The sequence below is a fragment of the Macrobrachium rosenbergii genome, chromosome 57 (genome assembly GCF_040412425.1).
Source record: "Macrobrachium rosenbergii isolate ZJJX-2024 chromosome 57, ASM4041242v1, whole genome shotgun sequence".
NCBI lineage: Eukaryota > Metazoa > Arthropoda > Malacostraca > Decapoda > Palaemonidae > Macrobrachium > Macrobrachium rosenbergii.
In genome coordinates this window covers 2,041,575-2,060,336 of record NC_089797.1, presented here as the reverse complement: position 1 = coordinate 2,060,336, position 18,762 = coordinate 2,041,575, and the positions used below count along the sequence as shown (strand labels likewise).

General features: G+C 35.6%; 1 long non-coding RNA gene across 1 annotated transcript; it reads right to left on the bottom strand.

The window, feature by feature from the left end:
• Positions 1-2,144: 2,144 nt before the first annotated feature.
• On the bottom strand, positions 2,145-10,344 carry LOC136837114 (uncharacterized). Its single transcript, XR_010852591.1, has 3 exons — positions 10,223-10,344; positions 5,811-6,969; positions 2,145-4,809 (listed from the first exon to the last, which is right to left on the bottom strand). It is a non-coding gene; the product is annotated as an uncharacterized lncRNA (long non-coding RNA).
• Positions 10,345-18,762: the final 8,418 nt, after the last annotated feature.

Here is an 18,762-nt window from a genome sequence, read left to right as displayed (position 1 = left end):
ACATTCGAAAATATATAAATCATAACCACAAGATTTTTACTTAATGTTCCTCGTTTTCTATGATATTTAAGACAAGACTCAGATTCTGTAACAAGACGTGGGAGAAAATCCATCATGAAATCTCAAGAAAACAGAACACAGAATGTCAAAATATCTGAAAATCGTAGATTTTCTTACTAGTTAATCATAGAAAAATGAAATAGGGAATTTTTTTGGCCATTATACATCTTTTGGTACAAAATTCTGGTAACAAATCTACTGGCTTAGTACACCATATCAAGACACATGTCAAGCAAGCACTTGCTTGTGCATAAATACAGTCATTAGAGTATTCGTAAATCAAGGATTATCTCAGTAGCAACCTTTTGACACCCACCTTGGACTTTTTGTACAATAACATTATTCTTTGACATTTGAAATGGTCTAACAGGCCTCCCTAACGACACAGAAAACCACCTGGGAGAACACAAGTGAAGTTTCTGAGACATTTTCCCCATCTCGGCCAATCAACTGCTGTCACCTTGGAAAACTTAAGCACTTTGGGTCGGCTCCAAAGCTGGTAACCGACTGGCTGCATACCTCCTGCTGGGGGCATTCCCTCCTTCGGGGCACTGCAATGCTGACTCCAGGGAGTCCTTTATTTTAAATCGTATTTTCCATTTTCCTATATACACAGTATATACATATATATAATGTGAGGACTTCTGTACTTCAGCTTACGTTCTCTGATAATGAGCAACAATTCCTAGATTGCTTTAAACGGTTCAGGTTTTCATATCGATGTTTATTTTTTGACAGACTCTGCTCTAGATCTCACTTTGTGCACAGCACTAAAAAAAGCCTCCTTCTTCAAATATTAACATAAGGTGAAACTCCTAACCTAACCACGTTACAAAACATGAACTTCTCCAAATTTACGACAAAAAACTCTGGAATTAATTTCAGATTATAGTGACCAAATAAGATATCTTTGCATTCAAAGATTTACCTGAGATTTATACCCGAAAAATCTAAGCTCCAAATATCTATTATCATGAACAAATGAACACCTGTAAGTGTGTAGTTTACGTGCGTGTTTAGAGTAAGACTGTAAGTGTGAAAATGGTAAGAGTGAGGTATCTAATCCTTGTGTCTATAAGTAATGGAAAAACCTCCTTGGTGTGTAGTATAAGTGTGTAGTTCAAGTCTGTGTTTCGAGTGAGAATGCGAGTGTAAAAATGGTAAGAGTAAGGTATTTAATCCCTGTGTCTGGAAGTAAGGGCAAAATCACCTTGGTGTACAGTGTGTGTGTGTGTGTGTGTGTGTGTGTGTGTGTGTGTGTGTGTGTGTGAGTGTGTGTGTGTGAGTGTGTGCGCGCGTGCGTGTGTGTGTGTGTGTGTGTGTGTGGTGTCTTGGGGTGGGGTGTGATTTCAGGAAAGCATGTGAAGTGCCCATAGAATCCTCCAGCAGAGAATGATGCTTTAAAACTTGAGAGGCGTGCAAGGCATTTTAGGAAAACTATGTAATGATTCTTCAGAGAACCGTGTAAAGACTTTGGCCAGGCACAAAATGGACAGAGGTGCTTCAGTGGGAGAGAGAGAGAGAGAGAGAGAGAGAGAGAGAGAGAGAGAGAGAGAGAGAGAGAGAGAGAGAGAGAGAGAGAATGAAATCTTTATAGAAAAAACATATAGACTTTATTATAGCATGAAACGTGCAGGGATTTTGCTCCCAAGTATTACAGTGACCAGAACTGCTTCTACAGTGCAAAAGGAGTGCAATTTTGGAGCTTCCAAGTTGTGCTGTAGGTTTGCAAAGTGTTTCCATGTAACAACTTTAACAGGAGACTGAAGAAATGCCTTTGAAGTAAGAACAATATCTTAGTTGTTTATATGATTTTACAAAATATCGATAGCCAATAGCTTTGCAAAAAAAAAAAAAAAATGGCACTTTAGATTTCTGCAAACGTTGGCCAATGGGTAAAAACTGTCTAGCCATGAGTTTCCACATTCCAAGATTATCTAACCCAGACCGCTGTGAAATAACAAAGGAAATAATTGCCTATTCTAGCTAAATGAGGGAGAAGACTTGATGAGAACTTTCATAAAAGCTGAAATGCAGAAGTCCTTTTACAATAAAATCAGTACACAAAATACAATTTGGTATACAATAATTTTCCCATTATCCAAATTTTCAAGTTAGATTTTGAACATTAGCAGTTAACTTAATCTTTATCTGAACAAATGACTGGATTTCGATGGGAATTGTATGAAACTTGAACACACAAAAAACGAGAAAATTGATTCACACCTTAACCTAAAATAATCTCCATATGTCAAGACACTGTTGCACTTGTTACTCTAAAATCTACAAAACCTATAACTCACAAATGATAGCAGAGACTCTCACAAGCAATTTACGTAAAAAAAGGCAAAAGCATGCAAGATTTACCCTCTTATAATGTGCCAACACTCTCCAAACTGATTTAGTTCCTAAGCTGAGACAGAACTCTGCTGACAAGATTTCACTTTTGATAACTATTCGAAATTTCCTGACACGACCTGTACTTGACAAGGCTACTTGTTTACATGCTTCATTCTAAGTCATTTTGGGAAAGTGTTTGAATTTCCCTTTCACAGAAAAGGTCTGGAAAATATTTAGTGCCCAGCAAAAATGTTATTGACTAGATCTCAAGATTATTTTAATCTTTCAAGAAAGTCTACTTATCAGTGTAACATTAAGACGAATAAACCTTTTACATAATCAAGAATGTTTATTAATTCATACACCAAGAATCCTTGTCAAAGTCCCCATAAAAGAGCACTCTTGAGTTTTCTTATTCATACGCTTAAGATACCATTGATGATAATATCGAACCTCATCTGAATGAACACTTTGAGTTGAGTTTACTTATTGATCCATGTACCCAGAATATAATTCTCAGAAAAATACCCAATTAACCTCAAGTCATGCATTCAATCTAAGGAGTGACTGAATCATTGACCTAAACCCTTCACGTGCCAGCCTCAGTGTCTTGAAATATGCAGATACCATGACAATACTAATGCTCTTGATAAGATACGCTCCAATATTTACAACATTAAACTTTGCAAGGTTTATGTTTAATGATAAGCAAGAAGCATCATCATCATGGCAAGCGTTGTACAACATTCACAGGTTTGTTCAATTGCTTTAAAAGAATGACGAGTTCTATATGTCACCAAATTTGTGTTAAACTAATAAATTAATTTTGAAATACCTCCTGTTTTAACAGTTAAACGTGTAAATGCCTTAGGCTGATATCTCTCTCTGTGTTTAGTAACACCTAAGTTTTGAAGTTTAAGCACAAATGCTTACGTAACATTACAGTGACGAAAGTCTTCAAAACTATTACTAAATTCTCTTTTAAAGGCAATCTGATATAAATCAATAAAGACACTATGGCTTAAGGCTACGAGGAGTATGGAGAATCTTAACTCCAAGTCCCTGCTACGATGGAAGCTAGTTTGATAATATCTCTGAGATTCACTGAAGGAAAAGTAACAGAAATCATTTGAACTCCAGCCGAAAATATCACCTATTCTATGAAGGTTAATACCTCACAGGTTGGAATCCACACAGCTAGTTTTAACTATACTGACCAACACGAAGATATTGCATAAATTCAGTAAAGACTATTCTCTCTAACTAATGACATTTTGCTATTGATAATTTTTGAACTTAAGGAAATTTGCTGAAGATAGTAAGCATACCCTTCTTATACCTCATTTGATCTTCGTACCCAGGCAAGTGCAAATTAAAACAAATTTGAAGAGAAAAATATCATTAAATATATGTTCCTTCTCGATATGAAATAGTCAGAATGTAGCTAGGACTATCTAATAGTTGATATTACGAGAGCATGAAATTCATGTCTAATATTATGCAACATGAAGTATCCTTAACCATCTGATAGCCGATGTTAAACTAATGAATATTATGCTTAAAAATTACATGTCCTGGAATGTACTAAGTAACTTGGCAGCTAATGTTGACACTGCTAGATATTCAAGCGAAGAATTTGTATTTCAAGACATAGCTGTATCAAATTATTAGATATTTAAATAAAAGTAGCAGGTTTAGATAAATTTAAATCCTGAATCACAGTGAACTATCTCAGATAACAAAGACCCTACAGTTTCTAACTAGAAATTACGAGAAGCAAAGCCGAGTTTGACTCAATCTTGGGTCAACAACTGTTATGACTGATAAAAAAATACCTACATAATACTATAAATTCAACCCTATCTTATGTTTAACAGTCACAAGGAAAGATCGTAATCTCTCGACACTCAAGTAAACATTTTTCGAACATTCATGTAAATGAGGCCATTTTCGCTGCACTCTGGCGCTCTGCACAAATTGATGAATACAAAAGTAGTCGCCTTTCCAAGCCAAAGTTCTCTCATGACCGATGCTGGTGCCATTGCAAGCTGAAGTTGGAGGCTGTTCAAACTGGTCTCATTTGTGCTTCTTGCAATCTGCGGGAGACACTTTCCTGAAGAGATGAGGAAGAAGTTAATGACGTCATGTCACGCTGAGATTTTTTGGTTTTACGAGGGTATTAAGGTCTATTTTCTTTATGACAGAGTTATTCGGTGTCATAATCTACGTTTTATTCCCTTTTTCAGCAGCAGTAATTTTGACTGTTGTCCTCTCATAGATTTTTTAGGCTTGTAGTATTTTGTAAAAATTCCATGTGTTGTGAATCGTCCTCCGCCTGCCTCGTACACCACCAGAATACCTCGAGGCTGTTTTCTTTGATTTCACAGGGGAAGCACTGTAGCAATAAGCCTGCAAAGGAAAAAAAATCTCTGTAGAGAGCAGAACTCACTTGAACACGGATTGGTAAAGCTTCAACCTTTCGCTAATGAGCTTAACAAGACATAGTTCTTCCACGTACCTCCTGACTTTAGGCAGAGTAGTATAGAATGTGACACTAATTAAAAAAAATCAGTACAAACTATATTGTAAAACTGATGTACTTGAACTTTCCTAACAGATGTGTAATGAAGGTGTTAGGTTGTAGAATGCAACAACAGCCGCAAAGGTGAAATATGATCAATATACCCTTTAGCCAATACAATGGTATTGTGACGCCGTCTTAACGAGATGCTGGGAGTCTCTTTTGAAAGCACAACAGAAATTCCGACCAAAATACTGTGGGCTGTAATTGATGATCAAGCAACCATTGTCAGAAAGGGCACCTTCACTAGAAACAACAAAAGGACACCTCCGCGAGAAACAACAGAGACCAGTTGTTGTTGTTTGAATTTTCTCTGCGTTCAATAATAGCACTTCGCCAACTTTGTGTTATTAGATAGGTTTTATAAACAAACCCAGCACGAAACTCCTCGTATTCAATATCAAACCAGAATCATAATCACGAATGGAACAGGCTTCATGAGAATGTTATTCTGTCTTACGGAGTCAATGTAACATTTTTTACGCTGACTATTATACCGTTCAAAAATGAACTAAGAATGATTCAATTCCTGACACAATTTATGACGTAAGTCTAATTTAACATGACACTTCTGGTGAAACATTCCTCATTCGGCGCTGATTGAATTTTAACATTCTTAACTTGAGGTTCGTACGTTTCAGTAAGGACTATTTCTACAAAACCATCAGTAACGTCAGCGTTTTTAGGACTGAAATGATTTATGAATTTTCTACTATATGAAAATATCTAAGCACTCGCATCCACCTTCGAGTTATCGACATATTAATTAATGGGATTGTTTGGGATTGTTTAAGATGATCCAGCCAGATAAAAAAAAAAAAAAACTCACCGATTACAGTTGAATCCTGCCCTGTCGCGAAGGTTGAACAGCAGCATTCTGTACCTGGTCCCTGGTTCCTGAGACTTGTTATTGGTCTCTGGTTCCTGGTCCTTGGTTCCTGGTACTTTTTATTGGTCCCTGGTTCCCGATTATTTTTATTGGTCCCTGGTTCCTGACCCTTTTTAATGGTCCCTGGTTCCTGATCCCTATTATTGGTCCCTGGTTCCTGGTCCTTGTCATTGGTCCCTGGTTCCTGATCCTTTTTATGGTCCCTGGTTCCTGATCCCTATTATTGGTCCCTGGTTCCTGGTCCTTGTCATTGGTCCCTGGTTCCTGGTCCTTGTCATTGGTCCCTGGTTCCTGATCCTTTGTACTGGTCCCTGGTTTCCAGGTCCTTGCTTCCTGGTCCCTGGTTCCGAGATCCTCGAGTCATTTCGATACATCTATAAAGTCGCTTTGATACAACCAAAGTCGTTTCAATGAAGTCAGCACTTAATTAAATCTGATTTATCAAAAAATCCGACGAATTTTGATCTCGTTCCAATCTGGTTTCCCTAAAAAAAAAACAGTTTTTAGCAGCCTCTTTTTTTTATCAAAAAGGTGTTACTTGCGTTAACAACACGTCTAGTGTTGTAAGCAACGTTAAATTTACGTATTAAAACTAGAACAAAGTTAACATAATTAGGACATCTAGTATCTAGATCATTGTTTTGCTATTTTTGACTCATAATTTCGCGATTCTAATTTGCTAGAAATATCTCAACTTAACGTCTTCGTTTCGAGAATCTAAACTTACTGAGTTTGCAATTCTAATCTAACCCCCTCCCCTTTCTATTCCCCCCAAAATAAAAGCAAAAGTACGGAATAACATTAACAAATATTAACAATAAATTCGCTATAATAGATCACGTCACATTTTCGCTTTACTGAGGGACATATCTTAATTCTCGGGTGATGGACTGAGTTGACAGGTTGACTGGATTCAAAAGTCAAAACTATAATATCATTTCTCCTTCTGTTTGAGCGAGACGCCGACTTTTGACACGACCGATTGATTCATCTCGTGACCTTGGATTGTATCAAATCGAATTTTTGGATGTGCTGAAACGGCTTGATGAATCGAACCGACCTCAGGATTAGGCTTTCAAGCGAATCCTTCCTTCCTTGTCTGTAAACAAAAAAGGATCTACATTAACGGCAACTTATTAATCTGTCAGAAAAATTTCGACATAAACGATTACAGAAAAAAAATTCCTGAAGTGACGTAGTTATGAGACAATGCAAATCACCTCATCACTGGTTCTCACTTTCTCTCTTCATATCACCTTCCCTTCTTCCTTCCTTACAGCTGTCGTGCCACACAACAGAAAAATTACTCAATGAATAAATACCATTCGGTAGTGTCTGTCCTCTGAGACTCATAAGTAATTATTGTTACGAATTTCCGAAATTCCATAAAATCTTTGATTGACCTATTTGTTCAGAATCTGTACATGACTGATGGAATTAAATTCCGTTAGCAGTCTTCATTTCAACTGCTTAATATATTGGAATGAAAGTGGTTATATAACATATTACATTCAGATAACCTACCTATGTCAATGATAAATAACTGATTCACATTCAGATAACATACCTATGTCAGTGATAATTAATTCACATTCAGATAACATACCTATGTCAATGAAAATTGATTCACATTCAGATAACATACCTACGTCAAAGATAATTAATTCACATTCAGATAACATACTTATGTCAATGATAATTGATTCACATTCAGATAACATACCTACGTCAATGATAAATAATTGATTCGCATTCAGATAACATAATTATGCCAATGATAAATAACTGATTCACATTCAGATAACATACGTATGTCAATGATAAATAACTGATTCACATTCAGATAACATACATATGTCAATGATAAATAATAGATTCGCATTCAGATAACATACCTATGTCAATGATAATTGATTCACATTCAGATAACATAACTATGGCGATGATAAATAATTGATTCACATTCCGATAACATACCTATGCCAATGATAATTGATTCACATTCGGATAACATACCTATGTCAATGATAAATAATAGATTCACATTCAGATAACATAACTATGGCAATGATAATTGATTCACATTCAGATAACATACTTATGTCAACGATAAATAATTATTCACATTAAGATAACATACCTGTGTCAGTGATAAATAATAGATTTGCATTCAGATAACATACCTATTTCAGTGATAATTGATTCACATTCAGATAACATACCTATGTCAATGATAAATAATAGATTCACATTCAAATAACATACCTATGCCAATGACAAATAATTGATTCACATTCAGATAACGTAACTATGTCAGTGATGAATAATTTTTCACATTCAGATATCATACCTATGTCAGTGATAAATAATAGATTTGCATTCAGATAACATACCTGTCAATGATAATTGGTTCACATTCAGATAACATACCTATGTCAGTGATAATTGATTCACATTCAGATAACATACCTATGTCAATGATAATTGATTCACATTCAGATAACATACCTATGTCAATGATAATTGATTCACATTCAGATAACATACCTATGTCAATGATACTTGATTCACATTCAGATAATATACCTATGTCAATGATAATTGATTCACATTCAGATAACATACCTATGTCAATGATAATTGATTCACATTCAGATAACATACCTATATCAACCCACCGTGATACCGCAGACATCCACTTGTCTAGGAGACTAAATCTCACTATTGAACCACCTGACAACAACTCTGTCAGTGTTTAAGGAAATACGGTATAAAAATGAAATACCTTTGTTACCTAGAAACATCTATGATGTAAATAACACCAGATAAGTAGAAAAGCTTCGAAAAATTTGAGGCAAGACACTGACTAGTAGTAACTACCTGACTCTCCTGTCCGGCTGGGCGAAAACCTACTGTCAAGTCCCTTCGAAACTAAGGCGGTGAACTTACTTTGTTTGCAGTTGGACTTGAGTTAATGGATGTCAGACTTTTTAAAAATAATGAATGGAGGTATACAATGAAATAGAAATACACACGAGACCATATTATATTGTGTCAAAATAATGTTTCAACTTTGGCAACCGGAAAACGTCCATTGAAATTCTGGGAGGTTTTAACTACGAGAGAGAGAGAGAGAGAGAGAGAGAGAGAGAGAGAGAGAGAGAGAGAGAGAGAGAGAGAGAGAGAGAGAGACGGACACTAAATAAATCCTAATCGAATCTCCTTTATAACAGAAAGAATCCCTGATTTTTCTTCAAATCCCTGGCTAATGACATAACAGGTGGGCGTGGCAGAGGCTTCGAGGTGTCAAACTTACAAACCGAGAGAATGGGGCAAAAATCAACACAACCTAAAAGTGTCCTTTTGAGTCTTTGATGTCCATGAAAAGCGTCATAATGTTACTACAAACCTTAAACAAATCAGTTAAGACTGTCCAGAACCTAGATGAATAGCCGTACCTTTAGATGATAAAGAAATAAAAGGTGGGTCTCACTAAAAGCAGTAGTTCAACGTTCAGTAGGCCTAAGCAATTTACCTGTGACCACGGTTGTTCCCTTAACTGAAGCGGTATGTTGGAAATACGTCATGATTATTCAGCAGGTAATTAGTTACTTTAGTCGACTTAATTACAGATTGATAGGTGAATTAAGTAACGAACTGATACTGGTTGCACAACTACTTGGCCGTTGATTACCAATGTTGCCCAAATTGAGAAACGGCAAATAAACATTAATTTTTCGTGGTGTTTGAAAGACATGGAAGCCGACTTTTAAGGGCCATGTGATCTCAAGCCTTGTTATCCGAATTCCATCACTTGAATTTCTGTCTTTATCTTATTTTTTTCTCTCAGGTAATAATTATTTGAAACTGGGCCTATCATGCTTACTAATTTAGGGATTCATAGCACGGTAAGTCGAGATAGTTGGCTCTTTGCCACATAACCCAAGATCGAAAAGGACTGTCAGAAGTCGTCTGCGTTGGTTTAAAGAGCCCAGATGTCTACGCCAGGTCTCTTACCCCTCCCCCATTCGGCACCTTACTACTCTTGCAATAAAAAAGATCTGCCATAGACCCTGAACCACAAAAACGTTCGAAAACAACAAAACTTGTTTTAAGAAACTTGGAAAGTCAATTTTTAAAAGGCATACAATGGTTTTCCAACTTCAAAGGACGTTACGATCTACAGATGTCTTGAGAAAAGTTTCAGGATTCTAAATTCCACGGCTACAACACTTCTTTCGACGAACATTTTTCAGATTACCAGTGGTTATTCAGACCTCCAGCGCCTACGAAATCAGGAATGTCCCTCATAGAAACTACATAGAAACTATGTTGAAATGCTTTGCTCTTACCAGTCTTTTTCTGCATTCGAAAGTTCTTGTTTTACAAAAGGACCTGCCTGCCTTCGTGTTTAGCACTACACTGAGTCTTCCACTGTCAGGGAAGGAATTGCTTTGACCAATCAGAGGCTTCCACCGTACACAACGTTTCTGTCGCCCTCCTTCATTGGATGGAATCTTTGGTTTTTGGCAAAGCGTCATCGTAAAGGATCTCCCACTGGCTGGTGGAATGAGAACCAATTTTCAAAAGATATTTCTATGGGGATCAACCTCCTTCGATATCTAACATGTAATATGAATAGTTTAAGATCATGTAGGTATATATATATTTGAAAAACGTCCCGAACTGAGAGAGAGAGAGAGAGAGAGAGAGAGAGAGAGAGAGAGAGAGAGAGAGAGAGAGAGAGAGAGAGAAACTAGGTCGTGCTTGTTACTGTACAGGAGACGGAGTGAGCTCTTAATAAATAAAAAAAAATTCTCTCATCATAATTAACTGATAACTGGTCATGGAATTCCTTTCGAAAAGACTATGTGTCTTTGTACTTTTTTTTTTTTTTGGAAGGGTTGGGGATACAGGTATAAGTGAAATGGTAACATTATTAAACTGAAAATTCGATGCCTTAAGTTATTTCGTCTTTTTACTGAATTATTTTTTTATCTGAATTATTTTCTTGTCAAATGACTATCTCACAATTTTATCTTATTTTCATCAGTTTCCTATTCATTTATTTTCTTGCCAAATGTCTTTCTAAATTTAGTGTATTTGTTTCAGTAATTCACATTCTCTACCAGTCTCCTTCAACAACTCTTAATTTTCTCATTTTGGCGTCATTTTTATTACTTTTTTCTCCTCTTTCATTAAGAAAAACTAATTGTTTTACTCTTCAAATGAGGGAGTTAAAGTTGTATTACTGTCATTATTATGTAGCGAGATGAGAGAATTCCATATTTAAAAATGGTATTTCCTAGAATTCTATATTCAAATTTGGTGTATTTTCTGCATTCAATAAATATGATTATTGGCCTTATTATTTTTTGACAGTTTTAATGCTTATATTATCCTTGTCATGCAAGGGTCTATATACTAGACTGCCCAACCTTGAAAACTTTATGTCTGTATATATATATATATATATATATATATATATATATATATATATATATATATACACACATATATATATATAATTATTTATATATATATGTAATATATATATATATATATATATATATTATATATATATATACATATTATATATATATATATATATATGTATATATATATAAAATATATATATATAATATATATATATATATATATATATATATATATATATATATATATATATATATATATATATATATATATATATATATATATATATATATATATATATATATATATATATATATATATATATATATATATATATATATTAATTTCATAGCGTTAACTCTCAAAACGTAACTCTAGGCCTCCATGTATCAGAGAATGATATTAAAAATATACACATACATGATAAATAAGAAACTCTTATTTTTATCTTTATTGGTCAAATCATCATTTACAGAGTATCTGTGAAGAAACTCAGCATGTAATCATTTTTACCGAGAAAAGTACAAAAGAACAAAAAAGCGAGAAACTAGGAATCCCAATAAATTTCAGTTTGGTACAGGTCATTTAGGGTATATGACCTAAGCTAAACTGATTCCTGAGTGAAACCTCAGAATACCAGTGTGAATTTTCTTAGCAAATGTATGACCCTTAATTTTGTTTACAGAGGTCAGTTCGTCCCACAAATAAACATCAATATTTCAGAAACAGACTTTTATTTTGTAACTGTTTTTTCAGGTCATTTGAGACAAATGACCTATGCCAAAATCACGTCTGGACAAATACCAGTGAACCAGAATGGCAGGTGAAAAACTCACCTAATGAGCTCATAAATCAGGCAATTAAATTTCATAGCACGTGATTATCTTCCCATGTTACTCCCACGTACACTCTCACAAACAAGCTTTTTGTTTTCTGTAAAAGAAAACTATTGTGCAGGCTTTATCTGTCCGTCCGGACTTTTTTCTGTCCGCCCTCAGATCTTAAAACCTACTGAGGCTAGAGGGCTGCAAATTGGTATGTTGACAATCCACCCTCCAGTCATCAAGCATACCAAATTGCAGTCCTCTAACTCAAGTAGTTTTTATTTTATTTAAAGTGAAAGTTAGCCATAATCGTGCTTCTGGCAACGCAACAGCACAGGCCAAAACGGCCGGCTGAGGGTTTTGTGGTCCGCGGCTCATACAGCATTACACCGAGACCACGAAAGATAGATCTGTTTTCGGTGGCCTTGACTGTACGCTGTACAGAAATCTCGATTGCGTCGAAGAAACTTCGGCTCATTTCTTATTTATTTGTGTTTATTACTCACTGAGACTTTGGATTTCCAGGCTCTAGTAACGCCAGAAAGCATTTCGAGTGGATGGCGATACTGCTATTCGACTTCGATCACATTTTTTATATATTTCTAAGCTTCTTTGATGGAAATATTAACGAGTTTATTTATTAAAGGACCAGACAAAAGTGAATGACCATTGCTACCTACTTCAGAGAAAAGAGAAATAATTTTATACTGGAATTGGGCTCTCCTTATCCTTATATGTAAATTGAATACGACAGTAGACATAATGATTGCCTGCGCAGAATTCATGGAGTCAATAATTTAAAACAGTTATTATTAATGCCATTATTCATTATCTCATGCAATAAAGTTTTTGCCATTGTCATTATTCATTATCCTAAACATCGCAAACATGAAAAGCATTCTTCCACTTAACATAAGCAAAATAGGAAAAAGTAGATAGAGAAATATTAAAGTCTGTTTCTTTTAAATATTGATTTTTGTTCGTAAGACAATCTGATTCCTGCAAACAGTAAAACCGATCAAATATTTGCTAAGAAAATTCCACTTGTCTTAAATGCAGACAAAATATTACGAAAAATACATACTGTAGGTTCCCATTACACTTCAATATTTTTTTTCCTGGAATCAGGTATAAATTTGAAGTGAAGTTTGTTGCCAATAACAAGTCAATGTTTGGGAAATGATGATTGTTAACTATATCCACATTAATTCAATTCTATTGATGCAAAACTTAATAATAAAAAAAACTGATAACTAAAATTCAAGCGCACACAAAACTTACCTCAAGTCTTGTAACAATTTACTCATGACATCAGGAAAACTTTCAACATATTTTTGCACCCCGTAGGGAGTAGTGCCGCCAGTGCACCTCATGAGTTGCACTGTAGGTACTACTTAAGGCTCTTAGCAGCGTGCCTTCCTTAGGCCCCTAGCTGCAACCCCTTTCGCTCCTTTTACTGTACCTCCTTTCATATTCTCTTTCTTCCATCTTACTTTAATCAACCCTCTCCTAACAACTGATTCATAGTGCAACTGCTTTGAGGTTTTCCTCCTGTTACACCTGTCAAGCCTTTTGCTGTCGATTTCAGTTTCAGCGCTGAATGACCTCGTAGGTCCCGGTGCTTGGCATTTGGCCTAAATTCTGTATTCAGTTCAATTCAATTCAACATTTTTTACAGTGCTTTGTTAAAAGACACGGCGGGAAAACAATGAAAGCAATAGACAGGAAACAGCTTTTTTCTCTCGCGAGTGTCATGTTATCACCAAAGTGAACATCATTCATTTATTTTACTTTCAGTGTTCTGTAAAAGGAATTTAGCGCAGGGTGTGGAAACAGTGGTTCCCAGCCATAATTGCCTTCAGCTTCTTTTAAAATTTTTATTACAATTTCTGTAGGTAGTGAAAGGTTTGACCTTATTCGTACTAGGAAAAATCATGATATTATAATATCCAGTCACATAGAAAAATGCATTATTTGATCTAGAATCTATTAGCGTCAATTAAGACCCAATTACTGATTTGCAAGAAAAAAGAAGTCGAATTGTACCTAACTCTTCTGTAAGAAACTCAATCTCATTATATTATCTTCCCTTAATCATTTTCTCTATGTTACGAACTGATTATCGAATTTAGTCCAAAGGCCATGCACTGGGACCTATGAGGTCATTCAGAGCTGAAACGGAAACTGACAGTAAAAGGTTTGAAAGGTGTAACGGAGGAAAACCTCAAAGCAGTTGCACTATGAATAAATTGTTGGGAGAGGGTGGAAAGTAAGATGGAAGAAAGAGAATATGAAAGGAGGCACAGTAAAGGGAACGAAAGGGGTCGCAGCTAGGGGCCGAAGGCAAGCTGCAAAGAACCTTAAGTAATGCCTACAGTGCACCGCATGAGGTGCACTGGCGGCGCTACCCCTCAACGGGAAGTTGAACTTGCACCTGCTCCAATACTGCTCACGTATTTTTAGGGTCCAGCTCCGCGGGTTGAACGTCCATTGAAGCTCTAAATCTCGCTCACCTAATTAGCCTGGTCATTCTGCATGATTTGTTCGTAGTACGTTCGCACGACGTGTTAAAATAATAATTCCTTTTTCCTCTTTATATCTCCGACTCCAGTTATTTAACCTTTTATCTATTTACATATTCGCAACAAGTGGCAGTAACTTGGTTGCTTTACTGTTCACCATTTGTGGTTATAATTCGTCCTTTTTTTTTTTTTTTACTTAATTCATGCTATGCACTTTGTCTTATTTCAATTTCTGTGATTCCTTGTGCAATTAAAAGCCTATATTCCCCTCCCAATATAAAACTATATCTATCAATATTTCTTGTTCTTTTGTCTGTAATGATAACATTACCCATGACAAAAACCCCATGCAAAGGCTGGAGATCACCTTTCGACTCATTCTCTGCAGATGTAGACAAAATAACCTACTATCAGTTAGACTGATATTCTGGATCTTCTTACACAACATTCGACAGCGGGTCATTCTCATTCAGGTTATCTTGTACTTTAGGTCTAGAAGCTGATGGAAAACCGGAATGTGAAATGGCCACACCCAAGTGTAGCTGAAGTGTAGAGAGACCTCTTGCTTGCTGGAGATGCTAATCTTTTGGCTCTATCAGTGAAAAATACATTCTTGTTCCTCTAAAATGGGAACTAGGGGAGTGCTGCTTGTGAGGTATATAATCAAGGCACTTCCTAACAACTGTGGGTAAGATGTATGTTTACACACAAATGAGCTCCAATAGTCAACAATACCAACTCATTATGGGGCACCAGCAAGGATGGATGGGATTTGCCAACCAGAAGTTGGCCCTTGCCATACCCAGTGTTTGAACAGGTAGTCCCTATACACGTTAGTAAAAGCCTCTACAGAGGCACCAAGTTTCAAGATTGTTACTTTTGCAGGACTGTTATACCGCACCATAATAAAAAGAATTAAAACATTCCAGTGGTCTTATTTGGGTAAAGCATCCCACAAGGTGCCAACTCTACACAAACAATTTTCTCCTAAGTAACAACAGCAAATATTGCTGTTGTTATGAGTTTTATTTTTCTTACACATGTAACAGCATAAATATAACAATAAAAAAATAAGAGCAGTAATATTATACCAGGAAGGAGAACAAGCTCAAATGAAAATATCCACGAGGCTTCGAAAATTTTCCCCTAGCACATAGAACAGAATACTTATCAAATACTTTATGCAACAATGCCTCGTCATGCAACAATGGTATTCGATATGCTACTAAAGCTAGACCTTGCTTTTTACTTGCAGGAATAATGCATTTTATTTTTCAAATCCTTTCTCCCCGAATTACAAAAGTACTTACAACTTGGCGTTCAGCATTTACAGTCGCAAAATCATCGTCCGCATCTGCGCAGTATCCCTGGGTAACTGTCGAAGAGACTCTGGTATTAACTGATGTCCCAGCGGAAGACTTGACGTCACTAGTAAAATCTCTCAACTTCTGTTGGCCTACAACACCTAACTTTTTCCTAGCCAGCCATGCTTTCATGGTTTTTTCACAATTAATCCTCAGTTTCTTCGATTCCAGCGGTATTATGCATTGCAATATTGAAGAAATTAAATGCAAAGAACTCGCAAAAAAGTCGAAAAATTCACCAAGATCTCACAGTTAGGTTCGCTATGCGGTTTTGTTTACTCAATCCGAGTACAAACAGAGTCAAATGGAATATTAAAATAACAGAAAACGACAAATTGTTCGGAATAAGAAGGGTAACTATAGCAAAAAATATAACTTTAGGATACAGCGGCCAATCTTACATTTTTGGCTTCGAGCGACGAATTCTCGCTAAGTAACTGGAAAAAATGGAGTATATTTACTCGTGATACGACATTCTTTCATCAGTAAAATCATTTTAGCCACTGGGTACGGCAGCCAATCACAGAACTTCCCTACGGTCACGTGATTATAAGTCACTCGCATCACGGGCCATCAGTTTCCCGATCGCATGTCCAGGCCATCACCGGTAACCGCATTTTCGGAAATAAAGGAGCCAATACTGCACTAAAAGCCTACGGTTCTACTCAAGAGCCATTCATAAAACACGTCTTCCCATCAACAAAAGCTATCCCATTGTTTCTCTTGCTTCAATTTTACCTGATTCTTCCATCGATCCCCAACTACTTAGATAAAAATGCTTTTGCTATAGTGTCGAGTAAGTGAAAAAGAGGAGTGTCAACTCCGTAGACTTTTTCGCATTTCCTACCCCCTTTTTTATGCCAATATAACTCGCTGTTATAAGTCTTGCTCTTCTAATAATGGGTACCTTGGGGTTTAAAAACGTTTCAGTCTAGACTGTTGAACTTTAAATGTCTTAATTTTCATACATATCACGTGCATATTCGTTAATCTTCCGGTATTCTTGAAAATCTTTATCATCTGCATATCGTCAACCAGTTCAATTTCAAACGGCAATCACTGGAATGAATTTAGTTTTCCCCTTACAAAATTACAGCCTAAACCAAAGACTATTCCTATTTCCTGTTGGATTTTCAGAGCATTCGGTAATTTCTGACGTACGAATGGAAACTTCTGTAAGAATGTCAATATCAGCTTAGGAGTCTATAAACTTCCGTCAGATATATCAGAAGGAATATACGATTTAGATACTGAAAGAAAAGTAATTTATTTTATCTATGCTTAATAATAAAGGGAAAACAAGACTCGTTAATATAGCATTGATCTTGGTCACAAAATATGTTACACACACACACACACACACACATATATATATATATATATATATATATATATATATATATATATATATATATATATATATATATATATATATATATATATATATATATATATATATATATATATACAAACACCCATATATATATATATATATATATATATATATATATATATATATATATATATATATATATATATATACATACATATACATACAAAAACCATTAGTCTCAATCTCTTGCATTAGAAGGGGAGACTTAGCCCTCATTACGTATGCATATCATTTACATTCAATGGCCAAACGCTCCGTAATAGAAAGTATTAAAATAGCAGAGGAAAAAAGTAATTGCTCAGAAAAAGGATTCATGAAATAAAATGAGAATTCTGAAAGAAATTAATCAGAACATTTCGTGGAATATGGTAATCAAAGTTTCCCTTCAAGAATATTTCTTTTTGCCTTTCAGTCTCTCTCTCTCTCTCTCTCTCTCTCTCTCTCTCTCTCTCTCTCTCTTTATATGATCATTTTTAAATTAGAAACTGTAATAAGAGGATGGGAAGGCTAGTGAACACAAAGCAGATCTCAATCTATATTTGTTTGTGTAATTCGTAGCGGAGAAAAACACAACTTATGGAGAATGTCCACAAAGAGGAAAATTGAAATCAAGACAGAAAGGAAGGAAAATTAATAAAAATGAAATGAAAAAAAAAGCATCATTAGGCAACATTCAACTAAGAAAAATGAAAGGGAGACGGGACTGCCCAGAACGGGAGAAAATTCAACATGAATGACTTATGGTAGATTAAACCAGCTATTCAATTTCTCCGTTACTGCGTTGGCCAGAGAATGCGAGCGATGCACTAGATAATAGCCTCATAGACGTGAGGATTCTAGGAATGGAAGTAATGTAGGTGAGGTATGTAGATGATGCCAGGAAATAAGGATACAATTAAAACGACGGGCTAGAAAAAAAATAATTTGCAATTAGTGATAGTGTAAGCTCAGTAAAACCCTTTCCGCATGCCTCTCTCTCTCTCTCTCTCTCTCTCTCTCTCTCATATGGTATAGCTGCTGTACCCAGCATTACTGTAATATTCATTCATTCGTCATTGCTACTGCAGACAATTGTACCTAACTAAAAGTATTTTGCAGATGGATGATTCCATTCTTCAATTTAACTGGAAATGATAGTGATTACCGTACGGGGGAACTCAAGAACGAAACTAACTCTTACTCTAAAAAAAAATTCTATTTTATATGAGGTTTTTTCATGGATAGTCTTTTTTGTTTGTTTGTTTGTTTGTTTGTACGAGGATGTAAGGTCTTTGTTGCACTTAAAATCAAAGAAAAGAAAGAAGAACATCTTTGTTTTACGGTGCAGAGTTTTGAGAGTTTATTGTTAAAGTT